Consider the following 18,798-nt stretch of genomic DNA (forward strand, 5'->3'; position numbering starts at 1 on the left):
AGTACTCTAAATCAGTAGTTCCTAGAGTGTAGTGGCCAGAGAAATGTCATTGCCAGGGCATGTGTTTAAAGTTCAAAGTTTTGGAATCCAGTCCAGATCCTACTAAATTAGAAATGTTGAAAGGAGGCCTTGCAATCAATATTATTAAAAACCTTCCCCCATGATTGTGATTTATGCTTAAATTTAACAACCACCAGCCCTGTATTGGTTTTATATTTAAATACCCAGCTTATTATACTATGCAGGCTGTGCTGAGAGCCACTGAAACAGATGATCTGTGAACTAAATAAAGCCCCTAAAGTTACTTTAAAAAGAGTAAAATTCAGTAATAACCAGAATGTGCACATTCACACACACAAACTTTAACTCTTAGATTTGTAGTTTGCTACATTCTATAAATTCTCCAGGTAAAAATAAGAAAAAAAACAAACAAACAAACATTTTTTGAGACAGAGTCTCACTATGTTGCCCTTGGTAGAGTGCAGTGGTGTCACAACTCACAGCAACCTCAAACTCTTGGCCTTAAGTGGTTCTTTTGTTTTAGCCCCCCTAGTGGCTGGGACTACAGGCACCCACCACAACACCCAACTATAAGAAAAATAATTTTTATTGCTGAGAGGATTAAATGAACTAATATGTAAAGAGCACTAGAATATATCTGACTTAAAGAAGACTAAATATTTTTTCCAATTTTTGTTCACATATATTAATTTGCAAATATCTTCTATGCATTTTACTATGAAAATATCTAAATTACTTTTAAATAAATTTTATTTATTTGCCAACTCTCTAATACAATTTGAAACCAGAAATTCAGTTTACTTATAGTAAAATGCATTATCATTTGCCATGAATATTAACTCCTACCTAAATTAAATAGCAATATAATTACTTTATTTTGGCTGACATAAATCAAAATTTATTTCCTCCAAAATGTAAAGGGTTGAAGAGAAGCCTAAGGAGATATATGAAGGCTAAATATAATGTGGTATCTTGGATATGAAAAGTTGGAACAAGAAAAGCCAAAAAGCATATTATATAAATTAAGAAAATTTGAATAAAGTAGAACATACGTAAAAATAGTGAAGGATCAGTGTTGGTTCATTAATGGTGACAAATATACCACAATAATGTGAAATATTAATAGAAGCATACCTTGTTTTATCTCACCTCATGTTATTATGTTTTGCAGATATTGTGTTTTTTACGAATTGCAGGTTTGTGGCAACCCTGTGTCAAGCAAATCTGTCATCACCATTTTTGCAACATGTGCTCACTTAGTGTCTCTGTGTCACACTTTGGTAATTCTCTTAATATTTCAAACTTTTCCATTATTATATTCATTTCGGTGAGCTGTGATTAGTAATCTTTGATAATACTATTGTCATTGTTTTGGGGCATCTCAAACCCTGTGCATGTAAGACAGAGAATGATAAATTTTGTATTTGGCTATTCCCCTATATCACTGTCTCTTTCTTCAGGCTCCCTTATTCTCTGAGACACAATAATACTGAAACTAGACCAATTGAAAAAACAAACAACATGGGCAGCACCTATGGCTCAGTGAGTAGGGCCCCGGTCCATATACCAAGGGCGATGGGTTCAAACCCAGGGCCAAACTGCATTAAAAAAATAGCCTGGCATTGTGGCAGGCACCTGTAGTCCCAGCTACTTGGGAGGCTGAGGCAAGAGAATTGCCTAAGCCCAAGAGCTGGAGGTTGCTGTGAGCTGTGACGTGATAGCATTCTACGGAGGGCAACAAAGTGAGACTCTGTCTATAAAAAAACAAACAAACAAGTAATGTTACCTAATCATTTGTACCCTCATATTAATTTAAAATTAAAAAAGTGTCTAACAGTGGTTCTCAACCTTCCTAATGCTAGGACCCTTTAGTACAGTTCCTCATGTTGTGGTGACCCCCAACCATAAAATTATTTTTGCCACTACTTCCTAACTATAATTTTGCTACTATTATGAATTGTAATGTAAGTATCTGATATGAGGATGTATTTTCATTATCACAACCCATAGGTTGAGAACCACTGCTCTACAATGTCCTAAGTTTTCCAGTGAGAGAAAATGTTATATATCTCTTGCTGTGAATCAGAAGCTAAAAATGGTCAAGTTTAAAGGAGAAAGACATGTAGCAAGCTTACAGCTAGGCCTTCTGCACCAAATATTTAACCAAGTTGCAAATGCAAAAGAACAGTTATTAAAGAATATTAAAAATGCTACACCAATGAATACACAAATGATAAGAAAATGAAGATTTTCTAGGTGCTGATTTGGAAAAAAATCTCCAGTGGTCCAAGTAGAAGATTAAACCATCTATAACATTCCCTTAAACCAAAGCCTAATCCAGAGTAAGGCTCTAATTCTCTTCAATTCCATGAAGGCTGAGAGAGTTGAGGAAGTTACAGAAGAAAAGTTTGCAGCTAGGAGTGGATGGCTCATGAGATTTAAGGGAAGAAGTTGTCTTCATACTGCAAAAGGACAACATAAAATGCAAAGGGGGCTAATACAGAAGTTATACAAAGTTATCTACCAGATCTAGCTAAGGTAATTGATGATGGTTGCTACACTAAGCAACAGATTTGGAATGTAGACAGCCTTCTCTTAAAAGACAAGGCTATGCAGGATGTTCGTAACCAGAGAAATGTAAAAACAGCTTCAGGCTTCAAAGGACAGGCTAACTCTCTGGGTAGGGCCTTAAGGCAGCTGGTGATTTTGAGTTAAAGACAAGGCTCCCTTTGAAAATCCTAGGAGTAGGGCACTGGCCCCATATGTCGGAGGTAGTGGGTACAAACCCAGCCCCAGCCAGAAAAAAAAAAAAAAAAATCCTAAGTCCCTTAAGAATTATGCTAAATCCACTCTGCTTGGGCTCTGTAAATGGAACAACAAAGCCTGGATGTCAGCACAACTATTTACAATGTGGTTTGCTGACTATTTTAAGCCCACTAATGAGAAAAAAAAAAAAAATTCCTTTCAAATATTACTTCTTATTGACAATGCACCTGGTCATTCAACACCTTTTTTACAAGGAGATTAAGGTTCTTTTTCCTGCCTGCTCAAGCAGCCTTCAGTCTGAAGTCCATGGACCAAGGAGTAATTTTTACTTTGAAGGCTCATTATTTAAGAAATGCATTTTGTAAGTCTGTAGCTGCTATACAAATGATTCCTCAGATGGATTTGAGAAAAGTAAATTTAAAACCACATGTAAGGCATTGACCAGCTAGATACCATTAGGAACATGAATGACTCAAGGGAAGAACTCAAAATAAACAGAAATTTGTATGACTTTGCGGGGTTCAGCACTTCTGTGGAGGGAGTAATTGCAGAGGTGGTAAAGATAGCAAGGGAACTAGAATTGAAAGCAAAGCCTGAAGATGTGACTGAACTGCTCCAGTCTCATAATGCAACTTGAATGGATGAAGAATTTCTTCTTGGTTGAGCAAAGAAGGTGGTTTCTTGAGATGGAATCTACTCCTGCTAAAGATGCTGTGAACATTATGGAAATGACATCAAAGGATTTCAAACATTACATTAACTTAATAAATAAAGTAGCATGAGGATTTGGGAAAAGTTCTTCTGTAAGTAAAAGGTTGTAGAATATTAGCACACGCTATGGAAAAATCTTTCATGAAAAGAAGGGTTGATTAATGTGGCAAACTTCATTGTTGTTTTAAAAAATTGCCAGAGCCACCCCAACTTTCAGCAACCAGCACCCTGATCAGTTAGTAGCCATCAGCATCAAGATCAAACCTTCCATCAGCAAAAAAAAAAGAGTAAGACTTGCTGAAGGCAAGTGACTGTTGCAAAACTGCAACTGACTGTTAGCAGTTTTTAGCAATAAAATATTTCTAAATTAAGGTCCGTACATTATTTTTTTAGACATGATGCTATTGCAGACCTACTAGACTACAGTATAATGTAAATATAACTTTTCTCTGCCCCAGGGAGAGCACAAAAATTCATGTTACTTGCTTTCTTGTGATATTAACTTTGTTTCAGTATTCTGGAGCTAAACCTACATCTCTGAAGTATGCCTGTAATAATGATTGATGTACATGAATCAGTAGATGAAAACTCTTTGCAATCTGCCCCCAATTTTTCTGTAAACCTAAGAATATTCTAAAATAAAATGTTTTTTATTATTTATTTGTTTGTATTTGAGACAGAGTATCTCACTTTGTCTTGGTAGAGTGCTGTGATATCATAGCTCACAGCAACCTCTAAATCTTGGGCTCAAGTGGTTCTTTTGCCTCGGCCTCACGAGTAGCTGGGACTACAGGCACCTGCCACAATTCCTGGCTATTTTTAGAGATGAGGTCTTGCTCTGGCTCAGGCTGGTCTTAAACCTGTGAGCTCAGGCAATCCACCTGCCTTGACCTCCCAGAGTGCTGGGATTATAGGTGTGAGCCACCATGCCTAGCTTAAAATAAAAATCTTAAAATGATTTAATATTATAAATTTGATCTCTGAAGCAAGATATATAATTTGCTCAACATTTCGTAGGATATTATCAAAGGTATTTTGTATGTTTATTTTAAAAAATTTGTAAACATATGATATTATTTTTTGCTATGAAATGATTCTCCCAGAACTTTAAAGGTAGGCCTTTAGTGTTTCAAATGATGGCTTTTAATACAAATGAGAGAAGCTAAAAACTAGAGTTCATTGTTGAAGAGGTTTTGGTAGGTAACCTGATGTTCCTCGAACAAAGAAAAGAAAGATAAGATAGCTTTCTAGGATGCCACAATTGTCACACTAGAAATGCAAAGACATTGAGAAAATCTGGTCTATATATCTAAGGATTCTGTAGAGTTTCTGTGAGGTCCCCATATACATCTATTTTTAACTTCACTCATGATTTCCTTCCTTACTATTCCATTTGGGTCTTATTTTATTAATCATCTTTTTTATATCTCAAAGGAGCAAGACAGTTGAAAATTAGCAATAGAAAAGATTAGATGATAAAATTGACTACAACAGAGATATTATTTAGAATTTAGCAACAATATTTGAGTCTGGGGATGAGTTATCTTTTAAAATAAAGAATAGCTGTAGTGCTTGCTGGCTTGTCTGATGGAGTTGGTTTGCCAGGATATTTCCTATGTCACCTCTATATCCCCGTCTCCATTGACAGGTCTTCACTTCTTCTTTCCTCTTCTCAGACAACATGCTGACATGTCTTAGACTTTCCTCACCATATCCACTTTCTCTAAACTGTCCTCAGGGAAACTGACATGTCAGCTTTTGACTCTGAAAAAGACTGATTCATCACTGGGAGTTCATTTCTCTGTCATACTACTCTTCATTATCTTGTTGGAGTGTTCATGTGCAATTGTATTAACACAATTATAAAAAAATGCAACCATCATTTTAGTCATGATTTCTTAATTCAATTAAGTGGTTACTCAGAATTCTCATCAGAGATGGAATTCATCTCTGATAATATCTGATTATTTTTCCCCCAAAAATTCACTGTGGCTTTCAAATTTTCAGTGGATCTGTCCCCAAAAATGGGGGGGAAATTAACGTTTAATATGGTTCCACGAATTACATGTTATTTCTCTATCCATATATCTGTTAAATTTAGTCTAGGTACAGATTGACAGCAGTGTAAAAATTAAGTGTACCATGGCACATGTTGAGATCCCTCCTCATTTCTTTAATTTTTAATAAAACTATAGTTTCTGGAGGTATAAATTTCTGATACTCAATGTACAGATCTTCATTAGCATCTAGTCAGTTCCTAAAAATGAATATGTGTAATTGTACACACAGAATAACATTCATTATTTAAACCATTTTTTTTCTCACTGTTAAGTCAACAAAATCTAAAACCCCTGAATAATTCTGTTTTAAACACCTCCACCCAGATAGATGGAGGTTAAAGTCTGATCTGGGATGTCAGTGGAGCATGGCACGATAAAGGGGTCAAAGGGAGAGCAATGTTGGTTGACAAAAATGAGTTCCAGAAAAGGTTAGCCATCAGAAAAGGGACAGCCCTTAGGAGTTATTATAGGTCTGGGTGGAATCCAGGGGAGAATTCAATAGGCAATCCTGACTCAATAAAGTTTAGACATCAGGGGAAGAAGTCCCAATTTATAGGAATTAGGCTTGTCAGAAGAGACTGATATTTGAGAATTGGAATCTTCAGGGGGAAATTTTTCCTGCCTGAGTAGCAGAATATAGGAAGAAACAAGTGTCAGAAATCACTATCTATGGCACAGTGCATTTTTTTCCTCTTTGAAGGGGAAGCAGACACAGTAATGTGTCTGAAACATATAAACAGATTGCTCATTCTGTGACAAAATATTGGAGCCAAATGCTTTTTAAATAATAGCCAGGGGTGAATTGAGGTAGAAGACATATTTAGTAGCAATTAGAAGAAGAATTTAATGATCCAAGCACTGACATTAGAAACTAAGCCAAAATATGAAAGCTGAAAGCTCTTCCTATTAAAGAAAATATCAAAATGTGTCCTATAAAGTTGTAGTTTCCAACAATTGGTTCCTTGATCAATGTGTCCAGCTAATATGAAATGGTTCCTAACTTTTATCAAACCCAGGAGACTTTACTGAATAACATCGGAAACATTTGTTTTTGTACTTTTATTGTTTGGAAAGTCATCTTATAAAGTGTCACTGCTTTTCCTAGACAAAGACTCACAGTCAAAATATATTTAAACAAGAGTGGTGTAGGCGTAGGAGAATTTACTTACAAATATATGCAGCTGTCACACACAATAAAGAGCTCTTCATCTGTTATGAGAATATGGAGGTTAAAATGGGACTATCCAACTGCTGTTATGTATCCCAGCTGACAGCTAGGGGAATATGTTACTAATGGGTTCCCCTATGTCAGAAATTTTCAAATTTTTCTAAGAGTGATTTTTCTTTTCCATTCAAACAAATTTTTTTGTGTGTAGTCTCAATTTATACAACAGTTTAAATTGTCATAGTTTGACTGACACTGATGAGGGTAGGTGATATCGAACATAATCTGACTCCACAGTAGGAGGAGGTAACTCAGGGATTCTAGGGCTCTCTGGGATGGGATTTGAAATCACTGTCATAATGCATATAACATTCAGCCACTGAATCACTACACTCTAACATCACATTTGGTAGTTTGTTTAAAGTCATCTGGAAATCATTTAGAGTTGTTATTTATTTATTTATTTATTTGCATTTTCTTCACCTATTTTAGTATGAAAATGACAAAAGGTAATAAAAATCAAATAAAAAAATTCATATTAAAATGAATCAGCTTCTCATTCTAATTTTTGGAACGTATTTCCCAGATATATTATTTTAATAGTTTATGATTCCTTTCAAAAAATATCCCATGCGCATGCATTCATAGCCACCTGTGTGTTTCCCTTGTACACAAATGAATAAAAATATCCTGACTTGAACATTTTTTTGTCCACCTAAAATAAATCCTAGAGAGTCTCCATATTTTATGATATGTTATGTGTTATTACAAGTTGCATAGAATTTTAAGGTTTGTATAAACCAATGTTTATTTTATAAATATTAATAGACAATCAATTTTTAGACTAAAATATTTCATTAATGACAATTAGTTAATGGCCACCTTTGTAGAGAAATATTTGCCAGCGTATCCAAGTGTTTATGTAGCATAAAGTCCTAGAGGTAGATGTTGAATAGATAATCTTAGAACTGCCTTTCAATCAGCTATGGAGACTCATGTCAACAAGGATTGAAAAGAGACTTTTTCTCCACAAATCCCTTCACCCTGGGGTATTTTACCTTTGTATTCTTTAATACAATAGTAGAATGAACATGTTTTCATAGATTCAAAGATAGTTCTTTTTTATTTATAAACTGCCTGCTCAGATTGCTATCCTATTTTCTAATTAATGTATAAGAACTCTTCAAATAGTGAGGAGTTTAAGACTTTGTAGATGGTTTGATCAAAGTTTTCAACTTTTCTATTTTTATTTCTGAATTTAAGCTTCAAATGATTATCTTTTAGGATTTCTGGATCTGATATGAAAACGAATTGCAGTGGTTACCAGCATCAGAGACTCTATTTTTATGTTGACTAAGTGCCCATCAATTCATGAGTGAATAAAGCACGCCCCCCCCCACACACACACCAATGGAGTACTACTAAATTATAAAAATGAATGAAATAATGTCTTTTGCATCAAGTTGGCAGGAACTGAAGAGCATTATCCTAAGTGAAGCATCTCAGGAATGGGAAAACGAATACTACATGTTCTCACTAATAATCGTAAGTTAAATGAGGAATATACATGGGCCCAAAGAGCCATAAAGGACTTTGGAAACCAAGGAGGGAGGAAGATGGAAAGAGAAGTGACAATTGGCAAGTTCTCACCTAATGTGCACAATAAAATTGTATACAGGGCACCCCCTGGGTGAAGAGCTCATCAACAACTTGAACCTGGCAGAGGAAGTTCCCAGCTATGTTGTAGAATCCTGATATAGAAATGAAAACAGTGTAACCTAAATGTCTAAATGTCTAAATGTAACCCTCATATCAATTTGAAATAAAAAATTAAAAAGATAAGCCAGTATCTTAATCAGAAAATCATAAAGAGAATTGAGTGTTAAAAACGTACAATAAGCACTAATCTGATGACAAACACACTACAAGCCCTTTACGTAAACATTATACAAGCTATCCGTGTAAAAAAATCATTTGTACCCCTCTTAATATTTTGGAATAAATAAGAAAGCAAGCAAGCTTGACCGCTATTTTAGTATACACATAAAAAATCAACTACTGGATTGTAGTAGCTCTCGACATGAACACTAAAAAGAAGAAAGATTCTAGAAGATTAAATTAAAAAAAGAAATTTTGATCTAGGTAAACAGGGATTATGTTTTTTTAACATCTTTTTTTAAATGATAAATTGAGTTTCAGGAAAACCACGTGGATGTATTATATATCAGGATTCTGCAACAAGGCTGGGAACTTGCTCTGCCAGGTTCACCTGAGTTTGCTCAGGTACCAAATTCCTGACTCTGAGCTCAGGCAGGACAGCTTGGTTGTCTGGAGTCTATCCGCAGGTATTTTCATCTCAAGCTTCCTTACAGCATGACAGTGTTAGGACAATGTTCCACAAAATGCACAGGCAGAAACTCAGTCCTGTTGTGGTCCACGCTCTGCAACTCATCCACTGTTACTTCTGCCGCATCTTAATGAGAATCAACTCGCAAGGCTGGACGGGATTCAAGGTGTGGGAAAATAGGTTCTCCTTCCTGATGGGAGGAGCTGCATTTAAATATAGCTATATTTAATCCACCACAATTTCTAAAATAGGAAATATAAAATATACTTAAAAATGTCTTATCACAAAAAATGGAACTATGTACAAGATGCTATATACAATACCTGGCAACAATACATTTTTGATAATTTTTACTGTTTTACTATTATATAATTTTTGAGGATATCTCAAAATTATACAACCAGTTATTGGCAAATTTATAATTTCTAATGAGGTTATATAACACACAGTTTGTATTCATTCTTCTCCAGAAAGTGGCTCTGGTTAGTGTGTGGTTATAATTCTCTCATACTTCAACGTTAAAACCTGCTCGATTTTGGACTATGACAGCCTGTATTCCCACTGCTAGTTTTCTCCATTCCCCTTATTGTTCTTTTAGTACACAGCGTATCTCAACACCTACCTTAAGTACATGTGTCCATTCTTCCCTCTCACTTGTAGACTGTAATCTTTGAGAGACTTATAAGTTACATTTTCTTTACTCATGTAACCCCATGGACTAGAAAGTGACTAATGCAGAACTGCTCTTCAATATATGTTGGTGTTTGGATGAATGAATGATTCCACTTATTGTAATACACATAACACATCAACAAAGAGTAACATAAGCAATTGAGTATGAATTCCATATTGATTGTCTTGTAAACAAATTTAGCAAAACTTGTTTAACTTTTTTCAATATTTATTTTTTTATTGAAACACATAGAGAACTTACTCCTTCCCTCACCCTTGAAGAAAAAATATCACTTCTCTGTGTTTTCAATAATCTTGAAATAAGTAAAAGTGTATTACAGCCTCAAATATATATATATATATTTTAAATAGCACTTTTAGCTTTTGGCTCAATGTCAATTAACTGTATTATGTTCAAGAACCCCATCAGTCTCATTACACTTTCTGAAGTTCCCTGGTAATGCTGTGAAATAATAACTATTTTCACCTTTACATTCTTGATTAAGAAGTCATGTAAAGAAGCATTTAATTGTTGAAAAGTATCTAGGAATTATGATACTTTGCAATAAAGGGCTATATACTCATGTATAGGGTACAGGGCATAGCAACATTTCAGTCAACAATGAACCACATACAAAATGAAGGTTTCACGAGGTTATAATACTGTATTTGCTCTATTTTTATGAGCCATACAGTATATTTACCTTACCTTTACAATGTTTAAATATATTTAGATACACAAATATAGGATTCAATATAGTGACATGCTATCCAGGTTTGTAGCCCAGGAGAAATAGGCTCTGCTCTGTAGGCTAGGTGTGTGGTAGGCTATACCCTTAAGTTTTGTGTAGGTAACTCAGTGATGTTAGCCCAATGATAAAGTTGCCTAAGGATGCATTTCTCAGGATGTGTTAAGCAATGCATGACTGGTTGTGTGTATCGCAGCTAATACGAAAAACAGAATGTATAACGTTGCTTTTAATATTACAGTGTAAATGTGTAAGACATCCCAATAATGTGATAAATTATTGGGCAATAAAGTACTATTTTAAAAAATTATTTTATTTACAGTGGGAAATCCTATTGGTACTACAATTGCTCTCTTTAGATATAGTATGAATTTTAACACAGAGAATCGGATTTCAAGGCAAATATTGTCAAAGCATCTTTACTTCTAGTCGCTCTTTTGAGTTATTACTCAAGTGAGATAGTCAACTTTAAAATATTAATAAAAAGTAATATAAACATTTTTTAAATGAGGGAAAAATATAAATATACAATTTTATTAAGATTTTTTTTATTTTTTGGTTTTCATACATGGACTTTTTTCTAAAATGTTCTCTGTAGACCATTTTTCTGTCATGATCAATATTATTACACAGATAGTATTTTGTTTTTTTCCAATTTATAAATTTATCATTATTTATTTCACTTGATCTAAAAACAGCCATTTAGAAGATAAAGCAGATATAATTACTTGCAGTTCTCAAGTAGAAATAATAACATTTAGAGAATTTCTATCACATGTACAGGTCAGACAGCTAATTTGTAGCTTAGCCCCCAAATTGGAATTAGGGTGTTTTTACTTCTAATCCCTGGGTTCTCCTACCATAAGGGCAATCTCAGTATGTCTGACATGTTTGACACTCCTTATCTTTACTTCATAAAATAACAATAATCTGATAAAGTAATTGTTAATGTCCTCACTTTTCAGATGGCAAAATTGGTGTGAAGAAAGGAGAAATGGGTTTTCCTAAGGTAACAGAGCTAACACGTGACAAAGTGGCAACTGAACACAATTTTGTTTCGGTCAATAATCATCTTTTCTTCGTGATACATAACCTTGATCAGTATGTTAAGTGGATATTCATTATTTCTAGTTATGTTTCTATGGTTTAACTATTAACACACTAAGGTTAAAGAATGAATATTTATGGAGTTATTTTCACACTATGTATACATAAGCCTCTAATCTGCCAGCCAGCCATGTCTCTCTCTCTCTCGGTTTTTAAAACTTTTTAAGCACCATGCCAACTGTTACCAAATGGAAAATATCAATGTGCTGTGGATTCACTTGCTTCTTCCCAAGTTCAAAGTGCTCACAATCTTATTCTGAATGAAATTATGTCATTGATTTTTCACTGTTTCAAAAATGAAACACTGTCTCAAAAAAAAAAAAAAAAAGCCTAGGCCATCTGAGAATTCACCAGTGGGGGTGATGACTTTAATATGATTTGTGACTGTTCTTCAAATAGAACAGAGAAAATTAGGAATTATTTCCCGTAAGACTGATTCTGATTTTATCTTTTAAGAAATCTTGCCAGAATCGAAGCTATATTTAATCTTAACAAGCCAAAATAACTTTGTCACTTATATAGGTGGTGTGATTTTTTTTTTTTAAACATCTTTATGAGAACTGATTTGTATAAGAATTAGAAATAAACCCCATTTTTGAATAGTGGCCATCTCTTCACTTAATTAGTTCAAACACTGCTCAAGACGGAATGAAGTAAAGCTCTCATAGTTCTACTCTTTTTATTACCTAAGTGCCTGTGTTGAATTAGCATAGAGATTTGAGTACTGTTTTCCCTAAAGTATAAAATCTAGTTCTTTGGCAAGAAGTTAAGAACATTTCTTTTCCATACACTCCCTTTGTGCTATTAAGTGGTTAAATTGCCAATCTGCTTACACTGGGATTGTAATCTAAATTAAATATCCATACACTAATTCTCTAAAATTAAATTAGGAATGCCATATGTTAACAGCTTTCAAAACAGAATTCATCTGAAGGATTTTTAAGGATTAAGGCTACACACATAAAAAGGAATGACTAGGGCATACCACAATCAAGAAATAATATTAAGTTAAATCATAAGTATCGATAATGTTCTTTCAATATTTGAATTAAATATCTTTTAAAAATAGAGTCACTTGAGTTTAGGAAAATTGTAGTGTGATGGAAAACAAATGCTTACAAGTTGTCAAGATTATAAATAACATGCAACTATTTTTAGTTCTCTGTGTTTTAATTACCTTGATTTTCTTCAACACTGATATGAATGCACACATAAATTTGCTGAGTTGAAGATACAGAATTATTTACCATCATGTAATTCTTTAACTCTCTTGAGCTTTATCAAATGGAATGTGCACATGTTTCCTACATTAAATACAAACTTTACTTGATATTTAAAAGGCTGTTTATTAAGTCTGTGAATGTGTATCTCTTAGAAATACATTTGCTTTTTCATCCAAGCTTTTTTTGATAGTCAAAATATTTATTATTAATACACCATTTAAACTCCTTACCTAAAAATGATTTTCAGCCACTGAAAAGTAAACTTCCCCACAGAAACATTTAGTATTATCAAAGGTATACTCCATTTGAACATTAACTCCATTAAGTTATATAAAAGATACATAGTTATTCTATATTCAAAAACCAGTCAAATCAGTAACAGGGTAACTATATGGTAATATTTTAAACATTTCAAACATAGATTGACCACACATTACATTTTATTTAAAGCTTATGCAACAAAAGTTTTGTTCTGCTAAGACAGCCTTTGTTGTCATGAGATCCTACTGATTTTTTAGAAATAGAACTGCTCCACACTGAATCCATTGGTCTTGGTTGCCCCCACATGGAACGTTGACATTGGTTACCACAGGATCCCTTTCAGCAAGGAGAGGCATCCCTTGTGTAAACAAGCAAGGAGAGGCATTCATCAGGAGATTACGGGCCATGTGCACCCTGTGGAATCCAGCCCATAAAACAAGGAAGAACTGATGACATACGAAGCAAATCATGCTGGTTTTCAGAAAGTCGGTTTCTGTCAAAACTACCTCCTTCCAATAATAAACCACTGATCTTAACTTGCAGCTTTGCTTCTTGAAGTCAACCTTTCCATGAGGCTACAAATTTAAGGCTATCCACAGAACAACCCATTGCCCTTGCAGTTTTTTGGCAAAGAGCCTTAAGAAATGTGTCTGGATTTCTTAATCCAGGTCAAGGATCAGAGAGGTCAAGTGTATCAGAGAGAAGAGCCTGTTTTTCAGCCTTTTCTACCCAGTTCTGTATTGCAAGGGCACGAGCTACAAGACCTCTCCGGTATTGTAAGGGATCTTCTGGGCCTTCCCACTTGCTCTGCCATGTGAGAGGACACTTTTGGTTTAACAAAGCACTTGCCAATTTTTGTACATCTGAACTCAGTAAGGTAGTTCCTCTGATAGCTGAGAGCAGCAAGAGACTGATGAACACTCTGTACTAAACAAATGGCATTAAATTGTTCAGGAATGATGAATAATAATATTGGAGATCCTTGTCAATCATTAGAAGGAGACAATTTCTGATAAATCAGGTTTGAATTCTGGTTTAGTTTCTTCCAGAGATTGAGGACAGGAGAAAGTTCATTACACCAGATTTCTCTATCAACTTTGCAACCAGCTGTTACTGATCTATCCAAGATCCTCAACTGTGAAATAACCTGAGAACTGATCAGACAGTGAGATGAGCAAGCAATATTGGCAGGCAGACCAAAGAAACTAGGTTTGTCATCTTCTGGAAGCTTTTCAATGACAGCACAATAATCCAAAATACTACAGGATTGTGATAGAGATATGCAATGTGGAAAAATGTTTTTCTTGCTCCTTTGGTTTAATACATTGATTACTGAAGAATTAAAAAAACTGTTTTGGGTATGACTGAAGAACTCTTAGGCCAAAATAGTTACCTATACGTCCTCCATCAATAACATTTTCAAGTAAACCATGCAGAAATTCCCACTGTACATCTTTGGTACCATCAAAGAGTCTGTCAATAATATTGTACCCAGCCCCAAGATCTGATAAAGAAAACTCGTAAAACTTGGTCCAGCCTTGTGGAATATAATTTCTTCTTTCTTGATGTGCAGCATGAAGCCATGCAAAACTGAAGAGAGCATGAGCTCTATGTATTTTATCTTTTCTGTTATCTTGCTTGGGAGTCCAAGCAAGACATATGTTTAATCTGTCTCTGTGTACCTAGAACAATTCCGGATGGGGACTTGTATTTTAACCTATGCCTTCAGTTGTGCTTGCTGGATCCACTATGGGTTTAATGAATTACCATATTCAAGAGGGAATTCACAAATTCTGTCTGTTCTAAGTGTTCCATTTGTATCTTGTAGCATAGTATCACAAAAGCATTTGTACTCTTAAAAGTTAGCATAGTATTGTTTTAAACAGCTTGGTCAATTAGAAAACTTAGGAGGCCATGTGTGATGGCTCACAGCTGTAATCCTAGCACTCTGGGAGGCCGAGGTGAGTAGATTTCCTGAGCTCACAGGTTCCAGACCAGCCTGAGCCAGAGTAAGATCTCGTCTCTAAAAATAGCTGGGCGTTGTGGCAGGTGCCTGTAGTCCCAGCTACTTGGGAGGTGAGGCAAGAGAATCACTTGAGCCCAAGAGTTTGAGGTTGCTGTGAGCTATGATGCCACACAGCTCTACCGAGTGTGACAGAAGTGAAAAGTGAAAGTGTCTCCAAAAAAGAAAAGAAAACTTAGGAGAAAAGAAGCAAAGACAAGACAAAAATTAATTTTTATCTCCTAACAAAAATCAAACAGACTCAGATGATTCAAGTTAATTGTATTTGTTAAAGATGATTAATTTCTCTATCAGAAGGTGAGCCGCTAAGATTTTATTTCTTTTTATCAATTGCAACATTATAAGAGTTTTCATTTGAGTCAATAACAGTTTGACTATTTCATTTCCTGGCTTTGCAATTCGATCTTAAAATCTAGATTAATTAAATTCAACAAAAGTGAAACATAAACATTAATTTAACAATATATAAACTGATAGTATGAAATTAAATGTTCACATTTTAATTTTTTGTGAACTATTTTCTTTCAAAATGTGAAAGAAGTTTTAGATCTCTTCCAAAGTACACTGCAACTCCCAAAGGGTTTGGGAAGGATTCTCATATATTTTATACTTGGAAAATAGAGTCATAAAGCCTAAGAGTATCTTGGAATTTTGTGTCAGATGCAATTATTTCCTAGAAATGAACACAAATCAATGTATTATTATTTAGTATTTTATTAAACAATCTTACATATAAAATGTATTGAGAATATAAAAAGTCTTTACTATTGATGCATTTTAGATAATAACAGATAGTTTGTTCTGTTATATTTGTTATTTTATATGGTTAAATATAATGACACATTCTTATATTTGACTTTGTATGATAATACAGGCATATCCACTTTGTAGTTCTCTATCAAAACAAACATCTGATTTTTCCAGTCAGAAAAGGCAAATTTTCTGGAATCCTAGGTATAAAACAGGTTTTAGAGAACAGCAGGAGCTCTGGTTACCTTCAACCCAGTCAGGTATGTTTACAGAAGATAACAAACAGTTCAGGGTGACCAATGATGGGGACCAAAATTAATACAAGTGTGTATAAGCATCACATTGAGAGACTAAAATTTAGCCAACTACTTCAGAGCCCAGTGACAAACTATGAAAAGTTGCAAAGAAATTCATGTTCTCCTCTGAAAAAACTCTAAATCACTGTGCCATAAAAACTGGCACTCCATTCCAGTGTCATCATCAATGCCAAGATGAGGCTCAAAGACTGACTTTGGGTGTGTATATTAATTTTCTACAAATTTTTAGAAATTAGCAGCTTAACAATAAATATTTATTATTTTACAGTTGTAGAGGCTCAAATCCAACGTGGGTTTCCCTAGGCTAAAGTAAAGAACTTGACGTGGCTGTGCACCTTTGTGAAGATTCTAACTGTGAATCTGTTTTCCTTTCCTTTTCTTCCTTGGCTTGTGACGCCTTCGTCTTTCTTCAAAGCCAAAAATAGGGAATTTAGTCCTTTTCGTATAATATCACTCTGTTCTGCTCTCTCTCTCATCTATTTTTCAAAGCCTTATGATTACATTGGTCCCACAAATTTAGCTGATTAGCAGTCTTTTTTTTTTCTTTTTCATTCAGCATCTCAAACAGATTCCAGATCAGGACATAACAACTTTGGGAGGTCATTTCTATGTCTACTATAGTAGAAGAATTCTGAACAATAGAACATCAAAGAAGACAGCATGATGACAATTATCAGAGAAGTTGGTGACTAATATCAATTAGGAAATTTTTTATATAGCCAGTATTTCAAAATATCATATAATCTTAAAAACAGTTTTATTCTTGTTTTATTTTTTACTTTTATAGCAACAACTTCAAAGGTAGGATGAGGATAGGTGATAGATGTAGCTCAATATTTGGATTCAAACAAATTTCATTTTGGATCTACTTTTTCAGGGCTGACCCCTTTCTCAGACAGCTTTTCTTTCAAAGTCGCAAACCCAGTTGCCAGCCAGTGAGCATGAGGGGTACTGTAAAGAATGGTGGCCAGAGGACACATGAGCTGGTGGTGAGTGGCTGGAGCATCAGGAGCCCTCTTTTTTGCTGTTTTCCTTTTCTTATTTTACTTTGAAAATTCTTGGCTTTTCAGCCCAGGCATAGCACCATTTCCTGGCCTCTGTCTCTCCCACCACCCAGAGAGCATGCAGGCCTTCTTGCTTTCTGCCGCACGCACCTGGGTAGACTCTGACTCGTAGCTCTCAGTGCCTTCATCCAGGCTCTGAGAATTTCCTGACACCACTTTCCGCATGGAATTGGCTAGAATGGTGACTGGGGGTCCTATATCCCATAGAGTGAAAATATTTTGAGTCCCTCCTCTCTCTGCTGTTCCCAAAAACATTGTGTTGGATGCCCATGACCTTTAATGCCTCTCGGAGACAGATCTTTGTTCCATTAATAATAATTTTTCCCTTTAAGACAGCTAACATCAGGAGAGAAAAATAAAGGAATCAAAGGCCCCAGACAGAGAGAGTGACTCAATGTCAGCTTTGAAGTCACCTTTGCTTTTGATTTCAAGTTGTCAACTATGCATTGGCTCACTTTACCAGACTTCTTTGTTCTACCCAAAGCTCTAACTCCTCACTGCTTGCTTGACACCATTGTTTCAATTCATGGGACTCCTTGACTCAGTAACCACAGATATGAACTTGTGATGCCTGGGGCTGCAGGACTCACTCTCTTACTGTCAGGAGACCTCCCTTTCCTTCTCATGCCTGGAAGAAAGTAAACAACTACCAACAACTGATGCATAATATTTCTGGGCAAATTGATTCTATCCTACCTCTTACTGCTCAGACTCCCCACATTCATTAACAGGTTGGGGAATCCTTATTCTTTCCTACCATTTGGGAAAGAACAATCGCTATAAGATCCCAAGGGGTCATATAACTCTCAAACCAAACTTCAAAGGGTTTTGAACTTTCCCTTGTCTGCATCAATATGTCTTTTTTGTCATCATAATGATCAAGGACTGTGAAGAACCTGAGGTTTTACCTTGGTTGCAAGCTAACACGTTGTCCAACCACAGTTTCATAGATGTTGGCAGATGTGTGATTTCCAGGCAAGAGACAAGTAACTTTATTATTCACATTTATTACACAGCAGGCAGCATGAGCATCATGTTCACACAGGTGTCCCTTTATGCTCTTCCCAGGTCCCACGGGGCCGAGTCAGAGTTGGATCAAGGTGGATGCTGTATGCACGGTGTGATTGCACAACTGGTACAGAACTCTGGGCTTAGAAAATCTCAATGTTAGAAGGGGCTTCTAGAAAAACTGTCCAACCTCTGCCTCCAGACAGGGGAATTTTTTTATTATACTTTTTGGCAAACAAATTTGTTCTTTGCAATATCTCCCAAACCTGTTTACACTATTAAAATCCTTGACAAAGGGACAGGACAAAAGCTGCCATTTGTTCTCTATGAGAACAGAGAGTGGAGGAACCCATAAGGAATTGTCTCCCACAAGCCCTTCTTTTATCATCTATCATCTATCAACTATCTGTGGTATCAGATAGTTCTTAAATTCATTAAACTGTTCCTTAAAACTATTTTGTTTCCCATTTCTTAATTTTTTTCCCTTTATCTTGTTCGAGATATTTTATCTACTATTAGCCACTGAATTTTGTTTGGGAGAATGTAACATTAAT

General features: G+C 35.2%; 1 pseudogene; it reads right to left on the reverse strand.

The window, feature by feature from the left end:
• Positions 1 to 13,324: 13,324 nt before the first annotated feature.
• LOC128581090 (cytoplasmic dynein 2 heavy chain 1-like) lies at positions 13,325 to 17,401 on the reverse strand (annotated as a pseudogene).
• Positions 17,402 to 18,798: the final 1,397 nt, after the last annotated feature.

This window comes from Nycticebus coucang, chromosome 3, assembly GCF_027406575.1.
Source record: "Nycticebus coucang isolate mNycCou1 chromosome 3, mNycCou1.pri, whole genome shotgun sequence".
Lineage (NCBI taxonomy): Eukaryota > Metazoa > Chordata > Mammalia > Primates > Lorisidae > Nycticebus > Nycticebus coucang.